Source organism: Ailuropoda melanoleuca, chromosome 8, assembly GCF_002007445.2.
Source record: "Ailuropoda melanoleuca isolate Jingjing chromosome 8, ASM200744v2, whole genome shotgun sequence".
NCBI lineage: Eukaryota > Metazoa > Chordata > Mammalia > Carnivora > Ursidae > Ailuropoda > Ailuropoda melanoleuca.
This window is the reverse complement of record NC_048225.1, coordinates 15,358,685-15,369,441: the sequence shown is the minus strand read 5'-3', so window position 1 is coordinate 15,369,441 and position 10,757 is coordinate 15,358,685.

Here is a 10,757-nt window from a genome sequence, read left to right as displayed (position 1 = left end):
AGAGAGGAAGTGCACAGAGTTGGGGAGCACGCAGATGGGACAGGCGCCCCCCACCCCAGGACCTCCTGCCCTCCCAGGATCAACTGTCGGAAGCGGCAGTCCTAAAGGAGATGGGTATTTGCTTTTCCCTCCAACGCGGTCAATTGCCTTTCATCTGACTGGAGTTCTAAATGAGACTTTATGGGATTCCTAATGATGGCGGTTTCCCTTTATCAGCCTCCGATTCCCACTTCTCAGGCAGGGTTGACTCGGGGAAATGTTTTGACCAGGAATCCAGAATCCAGCAGCAAGCCAATAACCTGCTTGCTGCTTTCTCTAGTGCGAGCTGGACATTGTGAAACAGGCCAGGGGCCCCGGGGAAGCTCCCTGCAGAGAAGTCAGATCTGGGTTCCAGGCCGCCTCCCAGATGGCCTCACCTCCCCAGCTTCTGCTTATTCGACCATAAACCTGGGTCATAATGCCTGCTCCACCCACCTACCCTACCAAGCTGCTGCGAGACTCGAATGAGATTATAGACCTGAAAGCAATTTGAAAAATATAAAGAGATCACCCAACCTGGTTTTGCTATTATTATTATTATTATTATTGCTGTTGTGATTTTGTGTAGGTGCAACAGGGAGAGCAAATTAGAGAAACCTGTACGTCGATGAAAGTGAACCTGTTTTTGTACACGAGAGTGTATGTGCTGGTTTTGCAGAAGGATGGAGTTCTTATGTTTGCACCTGCCTTTAAAGGAGTGTCTGGGGCAATGTATGGGTGTCTGGGAGTGTATGGGGACATGGGCACACATCCCAGTGTCTTAATATAATATCCCATTAACACATAATAATATAACAATCTTGTGTGCCAGGCCTTGGCCTAAGCACTGGATCTAGGGGTGCGGGTCAGCACAGGTGTGCGGGCACCTATGTGAGGCTGTATGTGGAGCGTTGGCCACGTACGTGTGTCAGTGTTGGATGAATGCAATGTAACGTGGGCCTATTCCTCTCTCAGGCGGCAGGGAATCTCTCCGTGTGCTTGCCTGAGTTTCAGTGATAGCGTGGGCATAAATGTCAGTGAATCTGAGTGTATGCACGCGTGCATGTGTATGCATGCACACGCATATGGGTGCACACCCACTTGCCTGTTCCTGGACGGATTGATGTAATTGTTCGTTATGTATCAGCTGCCTGGGCGACGGGAGCCCCCTGCATGCCCTGTGCTCATTGCCACCCAGGCTTCAAGCCCACACACACATTGTGGTGACAGCAGCATGCTTGGGAGGGGGGCACCGCTCTGTGCTCTGGAGCTACCGTCTGTGCCAGTAAGCAGGGCCCCTGCTGGGGGAAAGTACAGATTGACGACACCGGACTCGGAGCCGCAGGAGCGCTCGGCAGATGGGCCAGGCTCAGGGGCCTGGGGAGCAGGACAGACAGAGTGGGCACCTTTAGGTCCAGGGGACAGAACAATCTAAACCCGGGGCCTGGCCCAGGAATGCCATCTTAGCGTAATACCAGCGGGGGCTTAGCATTGTACTGGTTGACTTCCACCTGGCGTGAAACACCCTTGCTCTACACCCCCACCGGGGCTCCTCGCTGCTCTGAGGATTGAGTCCAAACTCCCTCAGGCAGTGCATGAGGCCCACATGACCTGGTGTACACCCCCTGGCCCCTTCTCCCCGTCTCCTCCTGCACCGCACCTGGCAGACCTAACTACTGACAGTCGTACGATGCGCTTGGACCCTTGGGCCTTTTTGCTGCCTTTCCTGTATCTGATTTCTTCATATGATATCCCTGGCTAGCCAGTCTTTGCCCCTCAGGGTTCAGCCCACCTCCGCAGGAATGCTTCCCTCACCCTTCCTGACCCCCTAGAGTAGGGAAGGGTCCCCACAACCCTGACATTCCCATAGGGCCCTAGAATCCCCCATGATCTCACTTCCTTAAAGATCCTTTCTTCCCCATTGACTTGGGCCCCGGAAGGGAGAAAGCACTTCTTAGTAGTTCACGGCTTTATTCTAACGCTTAGCATGGTACCCGGCCATAGATGGTCCATAAATATTTGTTAATGAATCATTGTTAAAGTATTTTGTGGGAGAGTGGTTGCCTCAAGTCCTCCATGTGAAATCACAGCATGCATCCGTATGGGTCCTTGTTCTCTCAGATCTCAAGGCTGAGGAGAACTGTCCCCTTTCCCCCTACCTCTCCTCCATTCCATCCCTCAGGAAGAAACCTCATCCCACACATTTACAAATGGAAGTCATCAACATCATTTGACAATGAGAAAGCTGAGGCACAGAGAGGTAGAGTGGCTTGTGACTACCGATGACCATCCCCCAATTTGCCCAGAACTTTCCCAGTTCCCATTAGCACTGAAAGTCCCATGTCCTGGAAACCCCTCAGTCCCGGGCAGACTGGGACAGCTGGTCACCCTTCTTGTCCGCACGTACTAAATGGCAGATCCAGGACACAAACCTGGGACTCCTGACTCTAAATCGTACGCCCCACCCCCCCCTCAGCTGCCCCCTAAGGCTCCTCCAAGTTCAATGACCTGCGTGGGCACTGTCTACCCTTTGGATGTCACATCCAGGTCACTTGACATCCTCCTGGAGCTGCTGTCCCCAGAAGCATGTACTCAAGGAGTGCAGGACATTAATATTAACCTAAATCAAATATAATTCAGAAGCTCGTTTCTGGAGGAAAAGCACTTTACATAATATAGAAAAAAAGTAAATCTAGTATTAAAGTAACTTTATAATGATGTTAAAATAAATTTTAAAATAGAAAAAAAAAAAACGTGACCTGTAAATTGTTTTCATTTCCCCACGCTGCCTTCCCGTTTTTCTACAGTTACATTTTTTTACAGAGTTGCAATGCAGTGTATGTCTCGTGCTTCTCTTTGGTTCACCGTATAGAAATATGGTTTAGATTTTCCTCATTCTGGATCCACCACGTCACTAACATCCCTCATGAGCCCAGATCACAGGGAGTCTGGGCTCAGGGCTGCCTCCTTCACCCAAGGACTCCTTCCTCAGCAGGACTTCCTAACTCAGGGCCCCAGCTGGGCTCCCGGGGGTGGCCGTGTGAATGCTATCCTGTGCATGTGCGCTGTTTGCAGGCCAGAGGGGGATAGCTTTCATCGGATCCTGAAAAGGCCTGAGGCCTAAAGAGGTCGAGACCCGCAGCTCCACAGCACCCCAGAGAAGAACGTGCAGCCACATCCCCAGTCTCCCAGGGCAAGTGTCCACCACGCGCTTTCTCCACAAGGCTTGGGCTGACTCTGGATCTCCATTCCTCCCCTGTGATCAATTCCATTTCTTGACTTCCACATGGCTCTCCAAAAAAAAAAAAAAAAAAAAAAAAAAAAAAAACCTGGTTCCTCTAGACACATAGTGCATCCTGATAATTATCCTGACCACAACACCCGCCCACCCCCGATGTGAAGGCACCAGCGAAGGGAAGGGAGTGTGGATGGGACACTGAGCTCTTCTTCCCCTCTCTCCGCCCTTTCACCTTCCCCACCGGCTACACTGCAGGCAGAAGCCTCCCCAGCCCCTTCCCGTGTCTTGGTCCAAGCTCCCTGGTCCATGCAGGTCCTCAGCAGAACCTGCTTCCCAGGAGCGCTGCTGGGTTTTTTGTTTTTTGTTTTTTTAAAGATTTTAGTTATTTATTTATTTGACAGAGAGAGACAGACAGCGAGAGAGGGAACACAAGCAGGGGGAGTGGGAGAGGAAGCAGCAGGGTCATAGCAGAGGAGCCCTGATGTGGGGCTCGATCCCATAACACCGGGATCATGCCCTGAGCCAAAGGCAGACGCTTAACTGCTGTGCCACCCAGGCGCCCCACTGCTGGGTTTTTAATATTCCCAGATCAGGAATGCTGTCCCCGCTCACATCCAGAATTCCTGAGGATTGCGGACGTGGCGATTCGCAGGAATGCATTGAGCACCTTCTGACCAGAGAGGCAGGGTGTAGACTCGTTTGCCTTCTGGGTCCTTTCTTTCTGGAGAATTGGTTGGTTCAAGGTGGAACTGGGGCGTTCTATCATCACTCAGAGCTCCCGCTCCCAGAGCCGTGGAGATCCCTGGGACGCCATGGTCCGCGAAGGAGAAGGTGGCTGCCTGTTAGCCATCTTGGTACCACTCTGGCATGGTGGACCATTGTGCCTGGGGCGCAGCTGTGCTTAGCTGATCCATCGTCCCCAAGAGCAATGGCAGCCAGGGCAATGGGAAGGCTCTGCAGTGATCTCTGTAAGAATAACAATAATTAAATGTTGCTAAGCACTGTGGGATACACAGGCACCATCATAATCACCACAGCTACCAAGGTGATGATAACAGTAATTAGGTGCTGTGGTTTCCCACTGCCTGGGGTGAGGTTGGCCTGTCAGGTTAGGGAAAGGGGCACCCATGCCAGTGGGTCCTCTCTGGGGCTGGCTAGGGCTTGGCCACACTTCCTCTAGGGGGTTCCTCCTCCTTCTCTCCTCTCCCCTTGCCTTCGGCCCCCATTGACTCTCGACTGGGGACCAGGGTCACAGGAAAGAGTGACCCCCCCATTCGGCATAGCACCCTAATATATGTTCAAGTTTATCTTCTATCAGCAGATTTCTGGGTATTGGGGATCTTGGGGACTTCTTAATAGGGCTCACCTCACATCAAAGTGAGCTTTATTAGCTAATTACTAAATGACACAGAGGGGCCTGGAATATGGCCGGGAGGGGAAGTCCTTATTGTATTGACTTTGGGTCTTGTCCAAACCCAGCAGCTGCCTCTCTGAAAGAGCCCATGGAAGCCGAGGGAGGGCTCTGGGACAGTTTCCTGGAGAGGGCACCTTCCTCGGGGCTGATCTCTGGTCTCAGCCCCCAGCCGTGGGGAAGGTGACAAAGGTGAGTCCACGTGTCTGTCCTTTGAGTGGGCTGTCCTTCCTGCAGTCATCAAACTTCGGAGCCAGGAGGGAATGTGGAATTCTTGCGGGCCACTCTCCACGCCAGGGCAGGAATCCCTTGGCCAGCAATGCCCATACAGGGCCCCAGGGCCTCAGTCTGAAAAGAGACAGGGAGTTGATTCCATTGTCGCTTCCCTCAAGTCTCCCAGACTAAACCGAAATCTACTCCCCCCACACATATGCCCACTGGTGCTGATTCTCCTCGAGGAAGGCACACGGACTAGGCTTCCTCCTTTTCCCTTCAGGTTTTGGAAGATTGCTAATCCCACCTCCGTTCTGCTCCCTTTGGCCTTCTCCTTTATGACGTCTGAAGCCACTTTTCTCATCTCTATGCAGGTAACGTCAGCTCCTACCTCATTGCAACCTGATCATTAACTTCCCTGACCTCCACCCTAAAAGTGCCGTCTTCACCGCTGTCCTCAGAGAAAGGTAGGGCCTTTCTTTGCCTCCAGGCTCAGAGAAAGGTAAGGCCTTTCTTTTCTAAGGCTGACCTCCACCCCAGTAACACCCATGCCTCCCCCGCCGCCCCTGGGCCTGCTCCGTGAAGGGCACCCTCTTTCATGCTCATACTTGTCTCTCCAGACCGCACTGGTCACTAGCCGCTTTCCCGCTGCCTGCAAGATGCTCAGTAGCTTTGGATTTCCCAACAAAAAGGGGGGAAAGAAGCCCCTTGGTCTCCGTCGTGCTCAGCCTATCCAAGCTTCTGAGTCATGCTACTCATTCTATCACCAAACTTCTCCAGAACAGGGTGGACACCTGCTGCCTCCACTGGTCCACTTTCCATTTGCTTCTCCTGCTACTCCGATCCGGGTTCTGCCCCGACTCTACCACCAACACCACTCTCACAGGTCACTGGTGTTTCTGCCACTATTGCCAAAGACCCCCTTCTTTTTTATTTTATTTTATTTATTTATTTGAGAGAGAAAGAACGAGCAGGTGGAGGGAGAGGGAGAAGCAGACTTCCCACTGAGCAGGGAGCCAGATGTGGGTCTTGATCCCAGGACCCCGGGATCATGACCTGAGCCAAAGGCAGACGCTTAACCAACTGAGCCACTCAGGCGCCCCCAACGGCCCCCTTCTGATCCCCACCTGCTTTCTGCGGCATCAGACACTATTGGCAACGTCCTCCTGCAAGAAATTCTCTCCTCACTTGGCTCCCATGACAACCCTATCTCCTCGCTCTCCTCCCTCACTGACCAGTCCCCTCCTCTGTCCATGCTACCGGCAATATTGCCAGATTCATCTCCTGAAAGCACAGTTCCAGCAGCCCCCAATAAGTGCGTCTCTGTTCAGAGACCTTCCATGGCTCACTGCGGCCTGCAGAAAAAATAAATCACAGAGTTCTGAAATAATGCAACTATAGTTGACACTTGAAAATCACGGGTTTGAACTACATAGGTCTACTTACACATGGATTTTTTTTTCAATAAATACAGCCCAGGGCTGTAAATGTATCTCTTCTTCCTTATGATTTTCTTAATAACATTTTCTTTTCTCTACTTGATCATAAGATTCCGGCATACGATACATAGAACATACAATGTGTTAACCAACTGCTTACGTTACCCGTAAGGCTTCTGGTCAACAGGAGGCTATCAGCTGTTAATTTTGGGGGGAGTCAAAAGTCATAGGCAGATTTTCAGCCATGCGGGAAGGTGGTGCCCCTAACCTCTGTGTTGATCAAGGGCCAACTATGTACACAGTACAGAATATATAATGCAATGATTTGTCGGGGAGGGGGGTCTGACTTTTTAAGCAGCAGAATCCATTGAGAAGAGCCCTCCTCAAAAGCCCCATGTTGAAAGAGTATGAAAACAAGGTGCTCTTAAACATGGTTCCTAACGAGGCAGGGAGCGGAGAATCCAGGAAATTCCAGGGCTTTCGAAACACAATCGGAAAGCTGCTCAACAGATTACACTCCTAGGTCTAAGATGAGACGACTGAAGCCCAGAGAGGAGAAGCGATTGGTAGAAAGTGGCACAGGGTGGGAGTTAGTCAATCCACACATTTCATTGAGTGCCCACCAAGTGCTAGGCACATTCGAGGTGCTAAGGTTAGAGCAGACAAGACCCACACAGTCTTCCCTGGAGGGGCTGAGAGCCTGGGAAGGAAAGAATCGAGTATTACAAGCAGTTACGGAAGGGTTACAGCAAGGGAGCTCTGAGAGCATACGGGAGGGGGCTCGCCTGGTCTAAAGTGCAGAGGGGGCCACTCTGGGGAAGCGATATAGGTAAACTGAGCCCTCAAAAATAAGTGGCTGGCCAAAAGGAAGAGGAAGAGCATCAGTGCAGATGGAACGGCATGGGTAATGGCCAAGGACGCAAGTTTGATGGCGTCATGGAACCTCAAGAAAGCCCCGTGACTCCTACTCAAAGCCCTGGTACTGGGTGAGACCAGGCCCTATAGACTTCAAGGAGGACTGGACACAGGCCTTATAGGCTGGCAGGCCAAGGAAGGGTTCTCAGGTATTAGGACCTGCTTGTTTGCAATAGAACACAATCCACCGCTAAATGCAATGTGATGCTGCGGATTGGATCCCTGCACATAGAGCAGACATCAGTAGAAAAAATGAGAAATCCAATAAATTCTGTAGTTCAGTAAATAGTATTATACCAATGCTAATTTCCTAGTTTCGACAAATATACTATTGTTATAGAAGACATTGACATCACGGGAAGCTGGGTGAAGGACACAGGGAAACTCTGCTCCATCTTTGTGGTTCTTCGGTAAATCCAACATTACTACAAAATAAAGGTTTTAAAGATTCATATGCCCCCTGGCACCAAGGCGGAGAAGAGCAAAACTGGATTTGGGGAGAGAGATTACAGTCATAATGATGACTAACACTCAAACAGTTCTGTATATACACCAGACACACTCCCGAGCACTTCATGTCATTCAACTCATTGAATCCTCACAACCGCATGAAGTAGGGGCCACTATTTCCCTTCATTTTACAGATGAGGAACCTGCACACAGAGAGGTTAAGTCACTTGTCCAAGGACACACAGCTACTGGGTGACAGAGTGGGGGGTTACGGATTCAAATCCAGGCAGTGTAGTTCCAGAGTCCCAAGTGCTTGACCATGATGTGTTACTCCCTCCCCTCAGTGTGCACCGGCTCTGCGGCCAGGGGGTATTGCAAGGATCAGACAGAAATTATGAGCATGTGGATAGCATGTTAATGGTAGAAATGGAGCAGCCACTAGACTTAATATTGGAAGCAGAATGAACGGTGTTTGCTTTTGGATTAGAATACGGTGGTTGAGGAGGAAGCAAGAATGACTCCCTGGCTTCCAGCTTAAGAGGAGGGACCAGAGCCTAGTCTCCTGACACTTGGTCTTGTGCTTCCTCCCGCCACTGAAGGAAATCTTTCAGACCTTTTGCATTCTGGCTGCACTTTCCTGTCCCTTTCTCTTACACATCCCCAGAAGGGAAAAAAGAACAAAAACAAAAAAAAAAACCCTGCACTGCCCACTGTTCCTACTCAGGCCCCCCAACCTCCCCCAAATTCATGTTCTTGTACAAGCTGTTCCCTCCACCAAAATTCTCTCCTCGGTCTCCCTTGGTCCAAATCTGATCCACCCTTCAGGGCCTCAGGCAAATGACACCTCTTCCAGAAGCCTTCTCTGCTCTCCACAATGAGAGGCGCTTGCTCTTTCCTCTAGGCGGCTGTGTTTTGGGGCTGTCTTTGGCAGTGATCAACCTTCAAGCTATAATACAGTTATTTGAGTAAGATCTTGGTTGTTCACTTTTGTACCCTCAGTACCCAGCATAGTATATACTTAAAAAGACATCTGTTTACTCTCTGAGTGAACAAGCTCTATCTTATTCTCCTTTGTGTCCTCTTTGGCTCGCTCTTCTGTCTGCTATAAGCTACCACACGGACACACGGACACACACACACAGACAGACAGACAGACACACACAGCCGGCACCTACGTTGGTGCTTTGCATGATTTAGAGCTTGTTTAAAGGTGATGAGTGATTGACCATACTATCTCCTTTCCTTGCCTTCCTCTTCTCCATCCAAGCCATCCCCAGGCAGCCATGCCAACCCGCAGACACGTCCTCTCTGGAAGCTCATTTAAGGGCAGATTAGAGAAGCCTTCCCTGAGGTTGGAGAGGTAGGAGAACGAGCAGGGAAGTAGCAGGCCCTGCTGCATCGGGATTTACCCCCTCAAACCCAACCACTCGGCTCCTACAATGCGCCAGGCGGAGGCTCAGACAGCAGCAATGAGCCAGTTCAGCTGTGGCCCTTAAAGTACTGAGGGGCCAGAGGGGAGGTACCTGGCCGCTGGACTGGGCGACCACAGATCAAATTTGATAAGACATTCCCCAGCATAAAACCCTCTTGCTGTCTCCCAGGCATCCCAGATCCACAGGCCTCTCCCTTCCCCCAGTGCAAGGCTCAGGCTGTAACCAGTGTGTCCTACTCGCCCAGCTGTTGCTGGTCTTTGTGCCTTTCCTCCTACGGACTTCCCCCCACCTGAAATCCAGTCTCCTGAATGCCCCCCCACTCCAGCACATGTATGTCTGTTGGAAGACTCACCCAGCCCCTGTGTCCCTTCTCCCCAGAAGCCTTCCCTGATCCCCATCCCACCCCAGGCTGAGCGGGGCACATTCTCCAAAACCCACCAAATCTGGGGTGCCCACCTCTGGACACACTACGGGCAGGAAATACTTATTTATAACATCTGTTTCTATATCTGTCTTCCCTCTTTGCCCCCCCAAGCTTGACTGTGTGCCTTTAGAGCAATGATGGTATCTCAACAGCCCCAAGCCTGGCATGGTGCTTGGTACAAAGAAAGCTCGAGTCTATTCGTTAAATGTAAAAGAGGTGTACGTGAGTGCACACACATCCCTGAGAGTGCCAGATTAGACCACTTCAGCAGGAAAATGAGAGACGCTCCAGGGCCAGACCCCCAACAGTGAGAAAGCGGGGCCCTCCTTGCCCATCCTTCTCCTGCTCCTCCGACACCCAGAAATTGGAATTTATATATTATCAGAGACTGATACTTCCCCTCTGCTCCTGCCAGCTGGACGAAGGGCAGCAATGGGCAAAGGGCTCATTATCCGGTCAGGCATCTGGGGAGAACTTGTTCCTCCCCAGGGGAAACTGTCTGTCTGCCTCCCCCCAGGGTGGAAGATGAGGGTAGGAGATCCAGAGGGCAGGAGCAGAGGGCAGGCTTCAGGCTGCCAAGGGCCCCGAAAGGGCCCAGCCGCCTTGGCAGGACGCCAACCACACCCGGATGTGGTGGGTGGTGAACGGGATGAGGCGGCGCTGCCGCGGACACTGACTGGATGGGTCACTTTCGCGGGATTCCTGCAAATCGCCCAAAACCAAGGTTCTGGCAAAGGGAACAGAGCTCGGTTTCCCAGTGGTTTCAGGAGGGGAGGGGGCTGCAGTTTCGGGAAAGGAAACCCTGCAAAGGGAGCGGAGATTAGAAAAGACCAGAAACCTCAGTGGCACCGTCTCACCCACGGTTGCGCACCACCGACTTCTCTGGCAGCTTCCCGTCGGGTCCCGGCATAGCTGCCTCTCCATTCAGCGTTCAGGTGCTGCAGAGGAGAGGGGAGCTCTGGCTGTGGGGTTCCCGTCCAAGTCGGCCACTTTCTGCCCTTGTGCCCCGGAGCGGGTGGCCTTTCCCTCTTCTGCGCCTTTGTTTCCGCATCTGTAAAATGGGGCCAAGATTGCAGTAGAAGGCCTGTAGAAGCCCTTCCAGCTGGACTTTGCCAGATCCAGCAGTCTCCATACTGCACGCTCCCTCCTCCATGGCCCACCACCGCCCCCCCCGCCCCGTCTTAACTCCACCCCCACCGCAGCTTCTCCCCCCACG